General features: G+C 37.7%; 1 protein-coding gene and 1 long non-coding RNA gene across 4 annotated transcripts in view; one reads left to right on the top strand and one right to left on the bottom strand.

Moving 5' to 3' along the window:
* FHIT (fragile histidine triad diadenosine triphosphatase) overlaps positions 1–19,302 on the top strand; it is a 1,445,250-nt gene that overhangs the window by 1,044,361 nt on the left and 381,587 nt on the right. The window lies entirely within an intron of this gene.
* Positions 1–19,302, bottom strand: part of LOC111091295 — a 28,952-nt gene that overhangs the window by 4,900 nt on the left and 4,750 nt on the right. The gene's annotated exons all lie outside the window — the stretch shown is intronic.

Consider the following 19,302-nt stretch of genomic DNA (forward strand, 5'->3'; position numbering starts at 1 on the left):
TATAGAATTTTTATAAAGATAGTTGAGAAAGATGGGACGCCTGGGTGGCTCAGCGGTTGAGCTTCTGCCTTTGGCTCAGGGTGTGATCCTGATCCCGGGATTGAGTCCCACGTCGGGCTTCCTGCATGGAGTCTGCTTCTCCCTCTGCCTCTGTCTCTGCCTCTCTCTCTGTATCTCTCATGAATAAATAAATGAAATAAAATCTTTGAAAAAAAGGATAATTGAGGAAGAAAACAAGTATACGAGGTAAATTGTAAAGTAAATGCAAAATATTGCTATTATTCACTGGACGGCTGAGGAGGAAAAAAACAAACAGACAACAGAAGGAGTAAGAAAGAACTTCACAGAGGCCACCTGGGCTGACTCCTAGTTAACTAGAAGTAGTGGCTTTTATTTCTTCATTATGCTACATATCCCAGATTTCACCTGGCTTCCTGTGGAGCTTTAAAATACCCATCTTCCTCCTTTTTGTGAGAAAGGTGAGCATGAGTGAATACCACTTTAAGCAGCTCAGAGACTATCCAAATTAAAGTGATGAGATACAGTGTTTTCAACTACCTATTTGGAAGTGATTTTTTAAAGTTATATTGCCTCATTTAGGAGAGGGTGAAAATTAATTAGCATTCTTACACGCTGCTGATGGGACATGGGAAAGCCATACAGTAGAAATTATAGGCAAAGCAAAAGGCCATTTTGTTGGGAAATCATAACAGATTTTTAAGAGGCAAGTCTTTTGTAGCTTTTCCAGTCTTCTCTTTTGTTACACTTAGGTTCAGAACATTTTTTGGAAACCTGTTGGTTCTTCTTGGTTGAGAACATGTTGGTTTATTCTCTATTTGTATATTGTGTGAAAACTGTGTGTGGGCATAAAAATCCACACACATCTTACATATACACACCCTGATCTTTTGACATGTTGGAAGCTGCTGTGACTTGCTCTCCTTCCTAGAGAAATATCAGTATGTTTCTTTTCTCTGGGTGAGGCATGGCATTGCTAATACCAAGGAATGTTTTCAGGTAAAAACGTGCTCAAATTATTTAAGACATCAGAAACCACTGTAGTTTGCATGTGTGTATATGTGTGCATGAGTGTATGTACGCATCCAATCAAGAGGTGCTTTTTTTCCCCTATTAAACAGCTTCAAAATAAAATCACCTTGTTCACAAAATATTAAATATGCAAATATGCTTGCCTTTCACTGCTGACTGGATGTTTACCAAGCAGAACCAAGAATAGTTGCCTTTTAACTATGTCATTATATTTTTTAGTATCTGAACATTGATTTATCTTTGGATCATATTATAGAAGGATTGATTGATTTCATTCACTAAATACTTATCAAGTAACTTATAGATGGCAGGCTAATTTTCCTCATGCTATGATTCAGCAGGAAGACAGGCAGACATCCTTGTGACCATGGAGGTTACATTTCAATGGAGTAGACAGATAATTAACAAGTCACCGAGATAATATAGTTGCAGAGGATTTGCAGAAAATAAAACAAGAGGGTAGTACGTGTTGGAAGGGGATGCTATTTTTAATAAGGTATCCAGGGAAGACTTTTTGAAGATAGGACACTTGTGCTGTGACTGGAATGAAGCAAGGGATGGGGGTTGGGTGCAAGGGCTTGGGAAAATTAAGGGGACAGGTGTCACAGGCAGAAGTATACAGGAATAGAGGCCTAGGGGAGTGATGGCATGTGGGATGTTGAGGGACGAGCAAGGGCAGCGGCAGAGCTGATGTTTGTTTGAGTGGTAGGCATTGAGGTTGGATGACTAGGCATGGCCAAATTGAGTGAAGAGGACCTTATAGATAAAGAGTTTACAATGGGAAGACAGTGGGGAGTCTTAAGTTCTGGTGTGATCTGATTTTTAGTTTTTAGAAAGAATTTTCTGGTGTTCTGCAGAGAACAGATTATATATGAGAAAAGTTTGGAAGGAGAAAGTGTGCCTAGGGGGCTTTGGGAATAACTCAGAAAAGAAATGATGGTGGCTTGGATGTGATGGTGGAGATGATGAGTGGTGATCAGAGTCCTGGTATATTTTGAAGATAATCTATCATATTATATAACTCAGGAATATAATGAATGTGATGAAGCCATACCACATGATGATATTGATCTATGTGTTGTTTTCAGAGTCTAATCTTTGGTTACATAGGACCATATTGTTCTTAAATCTGACTAAATGTATAAGGCATGAACAGAAATACAAAGCTGTGATAACTCTAAGGTCTAGTCTCTTGCATCTGAGTTCTTTGAATATATGATTTCCCCACTAAAACAGTGAAAAGATGCCAGAATAAATCCATCCAACGTTGTGCCTGATGGAACATGATACTGCCATAGTAAGCCTTTTATGTTTTGTTGAAAATCTTAACTCCATTGTGTAATAAATATCAGTTCATGCTGATTTTTAAAAATATATATACCAAACATTACATTTGTATTAGAGAATAATCAAAGCCAGATAAAATTCTGAGGTGTAGATTTCTGCACTTTATGCTAAGGGTTTAAAACATTGCCATTCTGGCTAGAGTAGGGACAACAGAGATTGACTCCAATACATTTATCCCCAAAGAGAGATCCCAGTATGTATTCCTCAAGTCCCATTAAGTGGACAAAAGCCCCCAAATTTTATCTGATCTAACCAGTGGTGGCATTATGGCTACAGAAGCTCCAACAGAGAAGAATACACCTCTTTTATGAGAGCTTATGTAGACTTTCTTGGACTTGCTCTGATTGAAATGGGTTAGGTCATGTGTCTACCACTCACCAAATCTCAGTGGCCAGGGGAGTGTGATTTGTCTTTTGGCTTGGCCTCAGACACACTCTTCAACCCTGAGGATGAAGCCTTGCTTATGAAGTTAAAGCAGGAATGATGATGCCAATATTATTGCTGGAGGAAGGAGAAGAGGGTTCTAGAGAACAAACGATGTTCATTGCCCTGTGATAGCACCATAGCATCCTCAGGCTACCTGTCCTCTTTGAGCTTCTTCTAGATATCATGGAGCTCCTGCCTAGAGTGGCAGATAATGTGATTAAAATACTACGTGTTATTCTTTTCATGTGCTTTGTCCTTATAAGGGACAGACCCTGAAAAGGCATGGTGAAGAGTGAATCCAGTGCTGCTCTATCTCTGGTGGTGTATTAAGATCCACATGCAGAACTACCTCTGAGAAGTTAGGTCAATGATACCTGTTTTCATAGCCGTCCTTTCTAAGCCCTAACGTATAAATGCCAGAATATGGAAGAGAGAAATGTTGAAGGAAACAAAGAAACAACATAAACATATTCAAACTCTCACAGCAGTGGTTTAACACCTTTAAGATCTGATTAGGTGAATTGTGTGAAGGAATCGGTTCTGAGTCTCTGAGACTGGGTTTAGTATCCAAAGGAAATCATTTTACGCAGCATGTCAACAACGACAACAAAAATGTTACCAGAGTGGAGGGAACCTCTTTTTGGTGGTAAAAGAGTGCTTGCTCTAAGGATTGTTGTTACACGACCAAGGTCAAAGAACAGCAGCTCTTGAATGTGGGGGAAGGGGGAGGAGGAAGAGGCAGCAGAATGAAGATAAGGATCATCTTTACACTCTCTTTGTTAAGGGTACATTTATTATTAAGAAATAGATTCCAATTTATTAAACAGTCCATGCCCAAGAATAAATAAAAATACAGTACACTTAACACATCTTTCTCTTCCGTACAAGGGCTTTAACTCAGACTCTAAAAAATTGTGAAGTCCTAATTCTGCAAAACATGTCCTTAATCTCAGTTATCTTACTGGGGCCCCTAATGGATATGTGGTCATTAGTATCCATGTGGTGTGACTTGTCAAACAATTCAGATGACATCTCTGATTACCTTCCCCATGTAAGCAGTTTGGTAAATCTCCCTCAACACATTTTTCTATCTAATGTTTGTGGTTTCAAGTAAAAGAGGCTACTGAGACTCTATGTGATATTAGTGAATTGTACAAAGGTGAAATTCTAACAGAAAGGTCAAGTGTAATTTAAGAGGATAAATATTAAATACACTGCAGATCCTTTCCAACTGTTTCACATACAATATTTATTCTTCACTAGATAATGCTGGAAAATATTTATTTTTCCCCCACTTTCAATCAATTGCTCTACCCCTGACCTGTTGAAATATTATCCTATTTAAAATACTACTTACCATGTATGCCATTTATTTTTCCATATGGCTGCATAGTATGAAATATTGAGGTTATTAATACAGATGCTAATATGGCATATTGATGAGGGAACCAGCTTTTAGCATTCCTTCTGGTGTGCCATTGGAATTAAAGGTAAAAAAAAAAATTACTTTCTCGTCAACATGACCATCTCACCATGTTTATATTTTAAGACCTTCCTTGTGCTCACAGCAGGCAACATTTGCCCCTTTTGCTTCTTTCTTTAACCTGGTACACCACATGGAAGGGATATTTTTTAGTGTGAAATCACTACAAGGAATGCCTTCTTCAGTGAAAACAGTTAGTGACAATTGAGTTATTGAGGAGTTCCCCTGGTTTTCCACCGTCCTCTAGTGAGCCGGCTAAGCACTTGGGCAACATGGTGTAGTCCTGAAAAAATGCATAAGTGGGCCTGAATTTATTTAACTGATAAAGGGAATTCTAAATGTCATTACCAACTGCTATGTCCCTCACGGAGCACGTTAAGCTATAGTAGGCACATTCCAGTAACGGACTTGATTTAGTGCTACAGAGAAACCATAGCAAGGTGTCCTTAACTCACTTCTGTTCTTGGGGGAAAAGGTCAATTTTTCTTTGCTGTTTTCCTGCCAGTTTCTTGTTCTTTTGTTAATAAATAAGATAAGAATAATACTTTTAAAAAAAACACACATACAACTCTGTGGACAAGCAGTGAAAAAGCTATCCAGGATAAAGGCTTAGGGTTAACTTGATCCTTCCTTGTCTTGGAATTGACTTGTAACTCTATATTAGGATGTTCGTGGCGGCCAAGGTGGGAGCCAAACACACAGTGTAGTCTATATCTTGTTCCTATAATGCCTCACAGTTTGAGGGCAGGATATATTGGTTTTCTTCTAAACCCGTATCTGCTGAGGTCTTGCCCCTTGAATCCTCAGTAAGACATGTAATGTAAGTTAAGGGTTCTTATTCTAATATTTCAACTGGCTCTCACACTCAGCTGGCAAGTGAAATAGTTTCTGCAAAGATAGAAAAGTTCAAAGCATCCCTTTGGCTTTAAGTCCTGAAAGAGGTTTTGCAAACATTTATTTGTATTGTTGGAGGCTTTTTCCTCCTGGTTGGGCTCATTAATACCCTTTTGTGAGTACTATTTTGCTTTTTCAAATAGCTTTTTCTAAACAGCTTTTTCTGGTGGAAAATCTAATTTAGTTGCAAGCAATATTACCAGTTCCACTCCTTTATTTGTTCTTCCTCATTGAAAGGAAAATAAAAGATTGTGTGTCAAATAGAGATGTACGATTTATGGCATTAGCACTTCCATTAATAAATTTATGCAGCAATTATATATCTTCACATTTTGAATCTATCCATGACTGAAAATAGCTTCTTTATGTTGAAAGAGCATATTTTTCTTCAAGATACATTTTCTTATTTTGTATCTTAAGCTTTTGCCCTGAATTTTCACTGGAAGTGGACATGTGGTAGGGAGTTCTAGCTATATAAACTTTTACCATAGATTTAATCTTAGAGCTATTAAAACTCAGATGGTCTTTGTGATATTTCTCTGCACAGAATTTCTTAGGAGAACAGATCTTTCCCCCTAGGGATGAATCCTGCTTCATCCAAATGATTTGAAGGTAGCTGCCCCCATTCTCTTTAGCTCCAAAACTGGGTGATCAAAATATTTTATTCCTTTGCCATAGTGTTTGGTTCTAACAGGGCAGATAGGAAGCCAAGCTATTTCTAGCCCTTCTGAGCAATTCCCCCACTATTGTGTTTGCTACCATATAAAATGAACCTGTCTGAGAATGAAATCAGATGGAGTGAAGCGGAAAGCAGAGAGGGAAATGGAAGGTGATTATGATATGATTTGAGTACTGGATCTAGTGGTATGCTGCTGGAGCTAATGCATATCAGTGCACCGGAGCCTTTTGCTAACTTTTTAGGAATTTGTGAGCTGGCTCATGACATGTGGGTAGCATGCAATTGGCAATTGCCAGAAATCAGGTCCCCTCCATTAAAAAATAAATAAATAAATATATTGTTAAACATTTCCCAACCACCACTGGCTGGAACTATTCGAGATAATAAAATCATTATGACCTCTTGTCATGTGAGCTATTAACTCCCTACCCGCCCCCTTCCTCCACCTTTATTTTACTTAAGTTAGTTTGCTATCACTTGTAATATGTAGCTAGCCAAGTTATGGCTTGACTGAATTAATTATTTTGACATTATGATGAACATAGTTTTTTTTATACCATATGGTAGGTAAAATGTAGGAACCAATAGAGCTTCTGATTTTATTTTTTATTTTTTTAAAGATTTTATTTATTTATGAGAGACACAGAGAGACAGAGGCAGAGGCAGAGGGAGAAGCAGGCTCCATGCAGGTAGCCTGACGTGAAAAAGCTGCATGTTCCTGTTGGATATTACAAAATATCTGAAGGGAGTAATGTGAAATTTCTAGAACTTTTTGATCACTTATCATAACCTCACAGATTATCCACTGTTCTTGGGGATTCTTTATGTGGCCAAGGGAAGAAACAACAAAATCTACTTTGTGAATCAATGGTTGTAATGTAGGATTCATAACTTTGGAGGAAAAAAACTGGGCAACCTGGGATTTTGAGATAATAGTGAGGATTATTTTTATTCTGAAAGAGATAAGTAACTCATTATGTCAGTGATGATCGGTTCAATCAAGCTGTTATGTCAGGGAGGCCCATCTCTTTTATCACCTTGCATATGTGAATTGTTTGCTTTTGCTTCTGATAATTAATGAATATTGTGGACCAGAATGCCCATTTCATACAACTGCATGATTTTGTGCTATTTAGTGCCCTTAAACAGTCCCACAGATCTGTTCTTAGTCATATGAGCTAAATTTGAAGAAAAATACATTAGAAATGCTTATATCCAATGTTGGTTGGGTTTGAATTTAATCTCTAAAAAAGTTTATGGCTGGTTATTTTCATATGCCTCACATGCCATTGTTTGAATCATTGGATAATAGGCACACCCAAGCGGTGAAACTTGTACATAATTTGTATATATTATGAGTGTAAAAAATGTCATCTGTTTGACATGGCAAGAGAGAGACAAAATTCAAGAGAAACTAGACTAAAACCCTTGTGTGTTCCACGGTGCAATTTGCTATAACACTGAGGTCTGTCTATTATTTTCAGTGTAAAATAATTTATAGGAGAAATATATAGTAGGCTGTCCATCTGATAGAAGACAGAAAGAGGATTTCAAATTGGTCAGAGGTAGTTAAAGGGTAATGTTGGGGTATTAGGCCAGAGTTCTTTGAATAAATCTAGACCAATTGGATATTCTAAAATTATGTTATTGGAAATTATGTTTTCTCTTTAAGCCATTTGGGAGATATTCACAATGTGTCACACTTTTTTCCATTTACAAAGTACTTTCTATTTGGCAAAATATTTTCACAGACCAGTTGAAACTAGGGAAGCTTTATAGTTAAGGAATAAATTAAAATGTCAATCAACTCAGAAGATGTTCAAGACTTACTAAAACAAATAGTAATCCAGTTTATCTCTCCTAATTTTGCCCACTATATACTCTTAAACAAGGAATGTGTGTGTAACCATAGATAAGTCATTTATCTCTTCAAGCTTCAGAGTACTTGTGCATGAAAACTGTGAGATCAAAGGGCATAGTGGGTTGGAGAAGGAAATAAAAGTACCTGCCTTCTTGGCTTATCTTGTATGTATCATGAATGTTACATGAGGTGAATAAAAGAATTCCTGGTTAGTGCTTAGCACAGTGCCCTGCACATCCATGCTAATAAGTAGGTGTTAACTATTACTATTGTTAATATAGCCTTACTCATGAGTGAGAATCATTAACCATGCTTAGATAAATAAATCTCTACTCTTCTCTGTTCTGTGCACACTGGATAGAACCTAATGTGAGATGTGAGAAGCAACCTAATCTTGGATCAACACAACCACTTGGAGCCTTTGCCCTTATGACTTTTGTGTAGGGCACACATTTGAAGATAATGATTTCTATAACCAATGCGTCTTCATATATGTGGTATCTCTACTTAGTGCCAGTCATATGGGTCACTTGTCATGCCTGGTGTTATTCTGGAACTTGTTGATCTATCTCTTTAAATTATAACCAACCTCCCCTTCACATCTTATCCTTCAATTAATGAACAATTACCTCCAACCTATTATTCAGTTTTGGTGACTCTCAGGACAGTTTCATTTAGTAGAGCAAGCAACAACAGACATTTGATTTTATTCATTTTAATTATTATGGGTTTCAGAAATTATGCTAGTAAGGTTAGTTAAGTTTATAAATTGAAGCTGTGAGTGTATGCTGCTTTTTTCTAGGGGTCATGGTAATACATACAGAATAGATATTTTTGCATTTTAGTTGCCAATGCATATACTGCTTAACAAACTATCATTTGGTTGTTCTTGTATTAGTTTGTCATTGCTGCAAAGCAGATCTTCTCAAAATTCAGAAGTTTACAACTATTATTTATTATTAATCATGTCCTTGTGAGTCATCTGGGGTTGGCTGAGCTAGGCTGGGCTCAGCACAGTGGCTCTTCTCCCCACTGCAGGGTCCGATCCTGTTTTCTAGTCTTGCATCTTTTTAGACTAGCGACAATGCTAGCTATATCATTTACTTTTCATGCTGAGGCAAATGCAGTAGAGCAAGCAGAAATCCCTGAGACCATTTAAAATCAAGAACTGGAACTTAGGACACATTATCATGCTTTCCCATGTATGAAGGCCAAAGAAAATCATAGGACCAAGTTCAAAGTCAAGGGTCAGGGGAACACTCATGGACCCTGGGACCATGGCACGGGTATGAGTGCAGGAACGGGTAAAGAATTGATTCCAACAATGCCATTACCATGGTTATTCTGTGCTTCCCCAGTGATACTCTTCATTTGTTGGCATTAGTTCTGTATGTTTGCTGTCTCTCACAAATCATTGTATTCTTCTTGGGCATTTAGTGTATTCTAATCTTATGGGTGTTGAAAATTGTGATGCATACAAACCTTCTTGTGTTGATTACCAAGAAAGGCACCTAACAAGAATTTGTAGTTGATTATGGCAGCCATATGTCTATAATTTTTTTTACTCTTCATATCATTCCTGCTTATATTCTTGTCTACTTTTGTTTTAATTGTTTGTTTAACCTCTATTTGTAAGTTGGACTATTTTGTTTCTTATATATGTGTTTTGTAAATGTATCATTGTTGATGCAAGAAGAAATATATATAAATTGAATTTGAAACAATGATTTCCTACCATGATTTGCCCTTTATCCAGTAGGCAGGGTTACAAATAATATAGTAAGAGCTAGCATTTATTGAACATTTCTTTTCTGTTGTGCAGTATGTAAAATGGTGTTTGAACAATACCGAATTCTGTTTCCACAACAACTTTATGTGATAGGTTCTGGTGTTATCCCTATGGAAGTAGATGCATTCTATGGAACCTGTTTAGTGTCTTGCAGGTGGTAAATGCCACTGTCATGATTTGAGCTGGTAAAGGCTGGCTTTAGATCTTAAATTCTTGACCAGTAAGTTATACTGTTCTGTATGCTAAAAGCAAAGTCTAAAAGCAGTGGATAGTAATTCTTTTCTATTTTCATAAGTCTAATTCAGTTTTCATTCCTTACTCATCTTCTATTTTTTCTTGCATCTCTCATAAATATACCTAATTAAAATGTCACCTGCTAATGGCTTGAAAATACCATTTGAGCTGTGTGACACTTGGCATTCCAATCACTGCAGGTTAAAAAGAAAACTAAGAATTTAAGCAAATGAAAGTGATCTATGAATCCTCCTTACTGGTACAGATATGTTTAGTACAACTGTCCTCGTATTTATGAGGAGCATAATACTTCCAGGTACATTTTATGTTTTCTTGCAGAAGTTTGATGGTAAATGTGGAAATTAAACTGGGAAATATGGATAAATCAGCACAATTCCAAACACCTGCTCAAAACATTCGTTTTATTGATTTAACAGTTGACTCTTTAGGGTGTTTTTATAAAAACATTGGCTCTAGGCAGAATAAGTATTCTCAGTGAATATATTTGTTAACATATCACTTAGAAACTACTATGCTGACAGATTTTAGGCATTTTATATGAGTTTGAATGACAAGTAAAGGCCATTCTAGATGAGAGCAGCTCTTCCTGTATTTTACTGGATGAGCCTCTGGTATTTATATATTTTTAGTCATAAGGCCTCCTTGCAGTGATCTTTCAGTATCTCACTTGGCTTAATTATTTGGAAAGTCTTCAATGATTTTTTTAATGGGAATTATGCTATTTCAATATCATTGATTACTATACAACTAATATCTTTGAGGGAAACTTGAAGTAATCTCATTTCCTTCAGAACGTTTGTAATTCCCACAACCCTGAAGGGCTCTGAAGCCATTTTAGTAATGATCATTTACTCTTAATCAATTATCTGTGCATACAGGCAAGTAAAGGGCTTATTCTTCTTTCTTTGGTTTTATTAAGTAAGGTCAAATAATGGCTGTGTCCCCTCAGTTCTCTGCCCTTAAAATGGTTACATTGCGGATCACTCACAGACTGATGTCTCTCAAACTGAGTCCTGTTCTTCCATTGCTTTTAGTTATTGCCATTTCTTTAATCAATAGTAAAGCCAAAAAAAAAAAAAAATCTATGGCAATTAGAAAAATGTGAGTTTCTTTTGGTGGCACAAGCCAGAAACCATAAATGACCTCTTAATTAAAAACCACACATACATACATACATAGATATAGATGTATTTATATATTTACATAGGCTAGTACTCAGATTGGTACCCTCGATCCCTGTGCCCAAAATGATGTTATTAAGAATCTATATCTCTCCATCTTTGGCCTCTACTTCTATTTTGGTTACGTAGTTCCTTGTGGTAGCCATTGGTAACAGGAGGCTGTCATCAGTAGCAGCAACCTCAGTAGAAAAAGAACTTTTTCCTAGTAGCTCATAGCAAAGAGTCCCACAGACAACTCTCAGTGGTCCATCCAGATCATGTGCCCACCTGAAACCCCAGAGCTGAGATCAAATACCTCATGTGACTCCCCTCCTGTGATGGGAGGTGCTGTGCTTCTCTACAGGAACATTGAGGAGCTATTATCAAAATGCAGGATTGATCGCTTGTTAAAAACAACTGTCCTATCTATGTATAAATGCATAAAAAATCTATAGGGGTATATTCTTAATTGTATTATCTATAATCTGATATCAACCAGTTGTATTTGAAGTAGGAAAACCCCTTTTCCCCCCTTTATGAGTGAATGATTTGTTGTATTTTAATTATTAGGATGTTCATTCTTGAAAGAAGTTCAGTTAGGATATAATCCCATACAACAAATATGTACTGAGCTTTTGTTTTGTGACAGAGACAGTGCTTTGTCCTGAAGGTACAAAAATAATAAAGCCTCTCTCTGCCCTTGACCTCCCACCCTCATCCTTAAGGGCAGTGTTCTTGTATAACATATGAGAGAATTAATGGTTACAATTCTGTGTGATAAATGAAGTAGTTGAGAATTGTTCGAGGCTTTTTTGGAAGCTCTAGAGAGAGATCTACTTTAAGCTGAGAACACTTTTAAGCTGAGGTGATAGACACTTCACTGTGCCCTTTTTATGCCTCTCCACCTTTATCACCTGCCATGTTCCCTTTGCTTTCATTATACTAAATTATTTTTTGTTCTCCAATTAACCCCTTGTCTATCATGTCTCCTTGCATTTGGTCTCACCTGTTTTTCTGGTTCCTCTACCCTTCAATTCATAGCTGACTCTTGGATGGCCTACTTGCTCATGTAGATATGATGATGGGACACTGAAGAGCCTTCCCAACTTCCTTCTTATGCTCTTTCCTCTATCAAAAAACCAGGAAAGCCAAAATCTACATTTCCAGACTCCCTTACAGCTAGAGGTTTGGATATGATTTTTTTTTAACCAATTAGATATATTTGAGTTTTGGAAAGTAGAACTGAGGCCATATCTTATTTTTTTTAACTCCCTCTCTTTTGTTTTTGTTTTATTTTCCTTTTTTGGTGAGGATATTTAAACTCTACTCTCTTAGAAAATTTTATTTATATAATACAGTATTATCAATTATATTCATCATGTTATACACTAGATCATCAGACCTTATTCATCTTATAACCAAAAATCTGTATCATTTTGCCAGTCTACTCCTATTTCCCCTAGTCCCCCAACCCCTGGCAACTATTTTTTTTTATTCTGTTTTTATGAGTTTGACCTTTTTGTTTATTATTATTATTTTTTTATATTCCACTTACAAGTAGTATCATGCAGTATTTGTCTTTGTTTATCTGGCTTATTTCACTTAACATAATGCCCTCCAGGTTTATCTCTGGTGATGTAAATGACAAATTTCCTTCTTTTTAAAGGCCAAATAACATTGAGGTGTGTGTGTGTGTGTGTGTGTGTGTGTGTGTATAGAATGTGATACACATTTTTATATCGATTTTCTTAATCCATTCACCCATTCATGGACACTTAGGTTTTTGTCCATATACTGGATACTGTGAATAATGCTTCAGTGAATCTGGGAGTAGAGATACCTATTAAAGATAATGGTTTTGTTTCCTTTGAATGCATATCTACATGGGATATCTGGATCATATGTTTTTTTTTTAACATTTTGTTTATGTATTCATGACAGATAAACAGAGACAGAGACAGAGAAAGAGAGGCAGAGACATAGGCAGAGGGAGAGGCAGGCTCCATGCAGGGAGCTCGATGTGGGACTCAATACTGGGACTCCAGGATCATGCCCTGTGCCAAAGGCAGACGCTCAACCACTGAGCCACCCAGGTGTCCCTCATAGGGTTGTTCTATTTTTAATTTCTTGAGGGACCTCCATACTGTTTTCCATTGTGGCTATATCAATTCGCATTCCTACCAAGAGTGCATGAGAGTTCCCTTTTCTCTATCTTTGCCAACATTTTATCTCCTGTCTTTTGATATTAGCCACTCTAATATATGTCAAGTGTTGGCTCATTGTTTTTTTGATCTGTACTTCCTAGATGATGAGTGATGTTGAATACCTTTTCATGTACTTGTTGGCCATGTGTATGTCTTTTTTGAAAAATATCCATTCAGGTCCTGTGCTCATTTTTATATTGAGGTTTTTGGTTTTTTTTCGTTTATTTATTTATTTATTTTTTTGCTGTTGAGTTGTATGATGGGCCATTTTTTATCTATTCTCTACAGTTTCTGCTGGCTAGAATATTGGAGGGAACATTTGGTTTTCAACACCAATATTACAGCATCCAGCCTCTAATGTCAGCACTATTGAGAAGCAATCATGGAGTGTCTGTTTTTTGCTAGTATGGCTCACATAAAAGTCAGAGGTGCTAGTGGCAGTAGCTTTCTAATTCTTGTTCACAGTTCCATCAATATTTTTCCAACATGAGTGGTTTGTCAGTGACTTCCCGAGTTTCTGCCATCCTATTAGTGGCAGAAGTAGCAGCATTCCTCAGGACTTGTTCTGAAGCCCATACCTCAAACCCTTCCATTGATGTTGATATACCCCTTCTCCTTGCTTTATCTCCATTTTGAGCAGCTCAGCTCTGGCTAATGTAAGTAATCATTGCCTCGGTGCCTCAGTATCTACTTAAAACTTAAACCTAACTCTTAAAGTTATTGTGAGGATGTAGTAAGCAGAGGCATGTAGGTGGCTCAGATCATTGAAAAGCATGTTAAAATCTCTCAGTGAATGGCACCTTTGGGCAATATGTTGTCAACTAATTTGAATTTGCTAATTTTGTCCATTAGACAAGAACATTTTTTCTATAACAAACATCATCAAACTCAAGAAAATATTTTCCCTCCTCTTCTGAGAGCAGATGATTTTTTGCTGTTTTTGTTGTTGTTGTTACTTGGATTCCATACAGCCTACCCTTTCTCACTCCTGGCCAGCTAATGTGGAACTCTCTTTCTCTGGGCTCCAGTCTCTCACTAGTATGGTTCACATTTTGTACAGTGCACCAGTCACTTTTCATGGTGCAGGGCTCTGAAGAAGAGCTGTGACTCTTGACTTCCTTTGTATCACTGTAAGAGTAGAATTAACATAGAGCAAAAACCTCTGTACCAGTGTGAAGTATTAAGCAGAGAAGTGGTTTGTACCGTGAAAGCCCTTTGATCTCAGTCACTAAGAATGTGAAGTGAGTTTCTGTCTTCTTATCTTTGAAATGGATAATCATGCTGCCTCACAAAGTTGTTTTGAGTATTAAGCTACACATCTGGAAACCCCCCACATAAATAGTTAATAATGAGATAGAAGCAGTAATGGTTAAGATCATGTTTGACTAGGTCAGTGGGCCACAAGATATAAGCATATAGCCATTACTTTTATTTCCATTGATATTTATTCAGGGCCTCACATGTACAGACATTGGTTAAACCTTTATGTACATTGTGTCACTTCATCTTCATAGCACACTTATCAGGTAGATATTCCTACCCCCATTTTACAGATAAAGATGTTGACTCAGTATGATTGGCTTGCCTAAAATGATATGACTGTGTGGCTCAGCTTCTTTCCTTTACATACAGATCCAGAGGCCTCAGATTTCCTGGAGAAGTTTTAGGTATTGCTGGCTATAAGGAGATCATGCCCGAGAAAGAAAAAAATTAGGTTCCTACTTGGTACATGAGTCACTCCTGCAACCTCCTCCGGGCTTTGTCTCCAGTGTCATTATCCCGATGGAGGAGCTCCATTTGAACCATAAAGGCAGCCCTCCTTTCCTCGTCACATGATTGCTGAGAAACGAGTGATCGACAGCTTGCTAGCTAATTATATCCCTTCCAGAGTAGGAATCACAGATGTAAGCTTTTGTAAAAATGAATTTTGAGTTCCAAGGGGACTCTTGCCCCTCATCAACTTCAGTTTGCATTATGAAAAGAAAGAAGAAGTGAGTTCAGTTTTTAAAATGTCATTAATTACTGATACAAGGTGGCTCTGCCATCAGGTGGAGATTCCTTAAAAGGAAACCATTCTGCCCTGGGGAGGCAGATTACCATTTGGGAAGGATGCTCCAGTTTTTTTTTTTTTTTTTTTTTAATTAACTTTGTTGTTCCTGTGCATTTAGTGGAAATGTAATAATTTGTTGCCTCTCACTACCTGTGTATTTTGAAGTAGAAAATTGTTTGCAAAAAAAAAAAAAAAAAGAAAATTGTTTGCATAATGCAGCTCCCCAGAGGTATTCATGCTACTGCCAAAAGGATACTCTACTTAAAAAAATAATTTCTGATGAATATTTTTTTCTAATTAGAATAGATGAAATGTTAAATTAAAGGTGATATTATACATCTTTTCAAGTCATTGTGTTTCATTTGCCATATCCTATAGAATTTTGCCCTTTTCTTAGTATCAAGACTATTAGTAGCCCATAGGGCATGTTTGTGCACAGTAGAAACTATACCCTACCTTAAGGTGTATTGGTCTGCACAATTACATGTTGCAGTGTGGGTAACTGTGATATTCAAGGTCATGTGTGAGTTATCAGAAACATAATCCCTGCACTTGATTGTCATTTGGGATGTGTGAGGTTCCTCTGAAACCAAACCTTCTATAAGGGTAGAAATTGGATAGTGGCTCAGCCCTAATGAAATAGCACTCTGGGCAGATTTGGGATAGAAAGGAGAAGGAGCTCAGCACCAAGTTATATGACCTGTGAGTGAAAGGGTTACATGGGCCTCCAGTAGCAGTGAAATGATTCTGGAATCTGAAGTTAAATTTATGCTTGCATAATACCTTTTTAATTTTTTTTTTTTTGCGGGGGGCGTGGTTATGGCATGTTGAAGAATATGGAGTCTTTGGCTCTGCTAGTATAAATGCTAGTATTCCTCTAGCATTTAGGAAATATAAGACATAACTCTGGAAATACCCTTGACATTAAACTTTCTAGTTGTCATTCTCCCTTTCTCCCTCTCTTCTTCCTACCTTGCCCTGATGGAGGTGTGCTGATGTAACAAAACCGTTAGCAGCAAGAGATAATGTGTGCTGAGGTCCTGCTGCTTGCCAGGCAAAAGACCAACAAGGAAAATATGTATCCCACATTGAATATGTGTCAGATGCATGAAATTCAGTGGAGAACAACCTAGACTCTGTCCTTTACCTCGTGAGTTGACAGTTTTGTAGAGGAAGTGGACGCAAGCAAGATAAATGGATATATAATTATGAATGATGGGAAGCATTATAGAAAAAAAAGGATAGGATACAATGAGAACATTATGAGGATGGGAGTAATGGCTAATTTGGATGGATTTGGATTTTGAGCCACTCTATCAATAATAAGAAATTATAGGAAACAAACCCTGTTTGCACCCTGAAGTCCTTCTATTCAAAAACTAAAGTGTCCAACATCAGCAGGTGAGAAGATTGACATCTTACCTCAAACAAGTTGCATTGACCAAGGTGGTGGTCTCTGCCACAACCCCTGGGGCTGTTTATGTCCCTGCTCTGGAGGCCTCAGCCCACTGCCAGTGCCCAAGATGAGAAGCTCTGGCAGGTGGGTTATGGTGGATTTTCCTTTCTTAGGACAAAGAAATTGGAGCTGGCTTTCTTCATGTAAAACCTCTCCACCTCTTAACAAATGTTGAAATTTCTGTGCTCTTCTCCATATGATGAGGGAAGAATCTTGGAGAGGCTGGTGGTTGCAGCTACTCGAATAAAAGATTGTGATAAAAACTATTATCGGGGTCTCACAAATATCTGAATCGATTTGCTAGCTCCAGGCTATAGGGACAGAATCTGGGCTTAGCTGTTGGATCTGTGCAGTTTTCCCCTTTAAAAATAGATGCCATGCTTAATTCTCAAGCATCTTCTCACCAATAATCTGTTTCTGCTATTTGCCTGGCCTCTCGAGGCATTCTGAGAATGTGACCTGTTGACATCAGAGCCCCAGATACGGATGTCATTTGTTTGTACATGTTCCTGACAGGGAAAAGACTTCATCAGTGGGTGCCATCTCTGGACTCTGCCCATCTCTTCTGAAAATATTTTACCTTTTGACTCCGATGGCACCATTTTCCCTGTCTTTTTTTGTCTTTCTGACGGCTTCCTTCTTTCTCTGTTTCGCATCCTTCTATGCTTCTCTAGCTCCCTTTTTCCTTCTATCCCTTGTTGTCTCCTTGTGCCTCCCTCTTTCCTCCCTGTTTCTCCTCCCCTCCCCTTCCTTCCCCTTCCAGTTTGCTCCATGTTACTCATGCTGATTGAGTGCCTACTTGATAAATATCCTATGGTTGGAGGAGAGTGTCTCTCTGCTTTCTGTTGGTCGTCTCAATTGATCAGCAAGAGAGGTTGATCAGGCAACTGCCCCTGCAGAAATGAAACCTCCTAAGACCCATGAACCTAGTCAGGCTTGGTCACTTACATATCTATGCATGAATGTGTGTGTACCTGAATTCAGCCATTGGTTGTCCATTGTGCTCATTCTACAAGCTATAAAGCTTAATAAAGATGTATGGCCTCATGCCCCAAAACTCTGATTCTCTACTTTTTCAAAGGCTTGTGAGTCAATTTTAAAAGCTGTTTCATAGACTAAGCCAAGAATTAGTACATTTAGAACTCTCATAGGGAACAAATGTGAACAGTTCTCTGAAATCGAGAATAAGACACTGCTTCTATTAGATGGTCCTTTCCAAGTATCATTGAAACTAAGGACTAAGTATGTTACAGACCTTAAAATGTGAAATTATTTGTGAACCTGTTTTGCAGATGTAGTGAATGTCATGGATTTTTTACAATCTCCATCTTGGCCCAAATCCACAAGGCAGGTTCTTATGTTTAAACTTCGTTGCTCCAAAAATGCAGCTGGATCAGTCACCAGGAAGCACCTCTATACCTGTCTTCTACTAGCATTTCTTCCAAAATGGTCCCATTTGAATGAATCTTTCTGGCACCACACGAAAAGACCTTCAATTATATTGTATCTCGATGGTGGCAAAATCAGTCTTTAACACATAGCTAATGTAAAAACTGTGCACAGTAATAAATAGATATAGGATTCCAGCTGGCACAAAATCTGATTTTAGATTGAATGACAAGCTACAGTACTTTCTATCTTTCATGGGAGGGGAAAATCACAGAAATTGAAATGTGTGTGTGTTTGTGTGTGTATTTTCCCTTTTTTCCTTCTTGCTGCTATTTAAAATAGTCATGAGCATGAATTACCCTATTTTTAGATTTAGGTCATTTGAAATACTTCTTAAGATTAAAAAACAAACATGACATCAGTAACTATAGTGGTGGTTAATGCTGGCTGGACTCAGCCTAATATGTGAACCAGGTGTTGATGCTGTCATTGCTGCTACACAGTAGGCCATATCAGGGACTCTGTCCCCTGCTCCCTACCTCCAGGCCACCAAGACAGCCTTCCAACTTCAGATAATCCACATTTCCTTCTTTATTTTTCATCACACTAGCCCATAGACCAAAGACTTAGGACATGAGCCATTTGTTCTGTTGTTCTCAAGTTGTAACGTAGAAAGAGGTTCACACACACATATCTACGCTTGCCCTGACTTATGCTCTGGTTCATCCCTCTACATGGATGGCATCCTGACAGGGATCCAGCCTAAGTATTATAATGAAATTTACCTCTTATTGTTTCTCTCCCAGTATTTTAATGACAAGGGAAGGGTAGATGTTTGTGGAGTTGGGTAGGATAGAAGCATGGAGATCTTTAAAGTGGACTGAGCACAGTTGATTTTAACATTCATGAGTTTGGGGTGTATCCTTCCACCTCCCCCACCACAAATCAGCACCGGCCCTCATGTGTATTTACTCTCCAGTCTGGCATTTAAAACTTCAGATGTTTTCAGAGACATAAAACATGTTCCATCCCAACAATAAAGACTACCAGGTTTTCTATTAGATCCTGTATTATCAGTCCCCATGAAATCCCCTGTTTCCTAGTAGTCGTTCATATTTCAGTATATATAAAGTCACTTCAATATTTTAAATTCCTCTATTGTATAGGTGTTCGAATATTAACTCCTTTAGTTACAATTTTACAATCTCATTTATCTCCAGTAATCTAACTCAGGAACAAATTTAAGTGTGATGTTCTTC

Source organism: Canis lupus, chromosome 20, assembly GCF_011100685.1.
Source record: "Canis lupus familiaris isolate Mischka breed German Shepherd chromosome 20, alternate assembly UU_Cfam_GSD_1.0, whole genome shotgun sequence".
NCBI classification, from domain to species: Eukaryota; Metazoa; Chordata; class Mammalia; order Carnivora; family Canidae; genus Canis; species Canis lupus.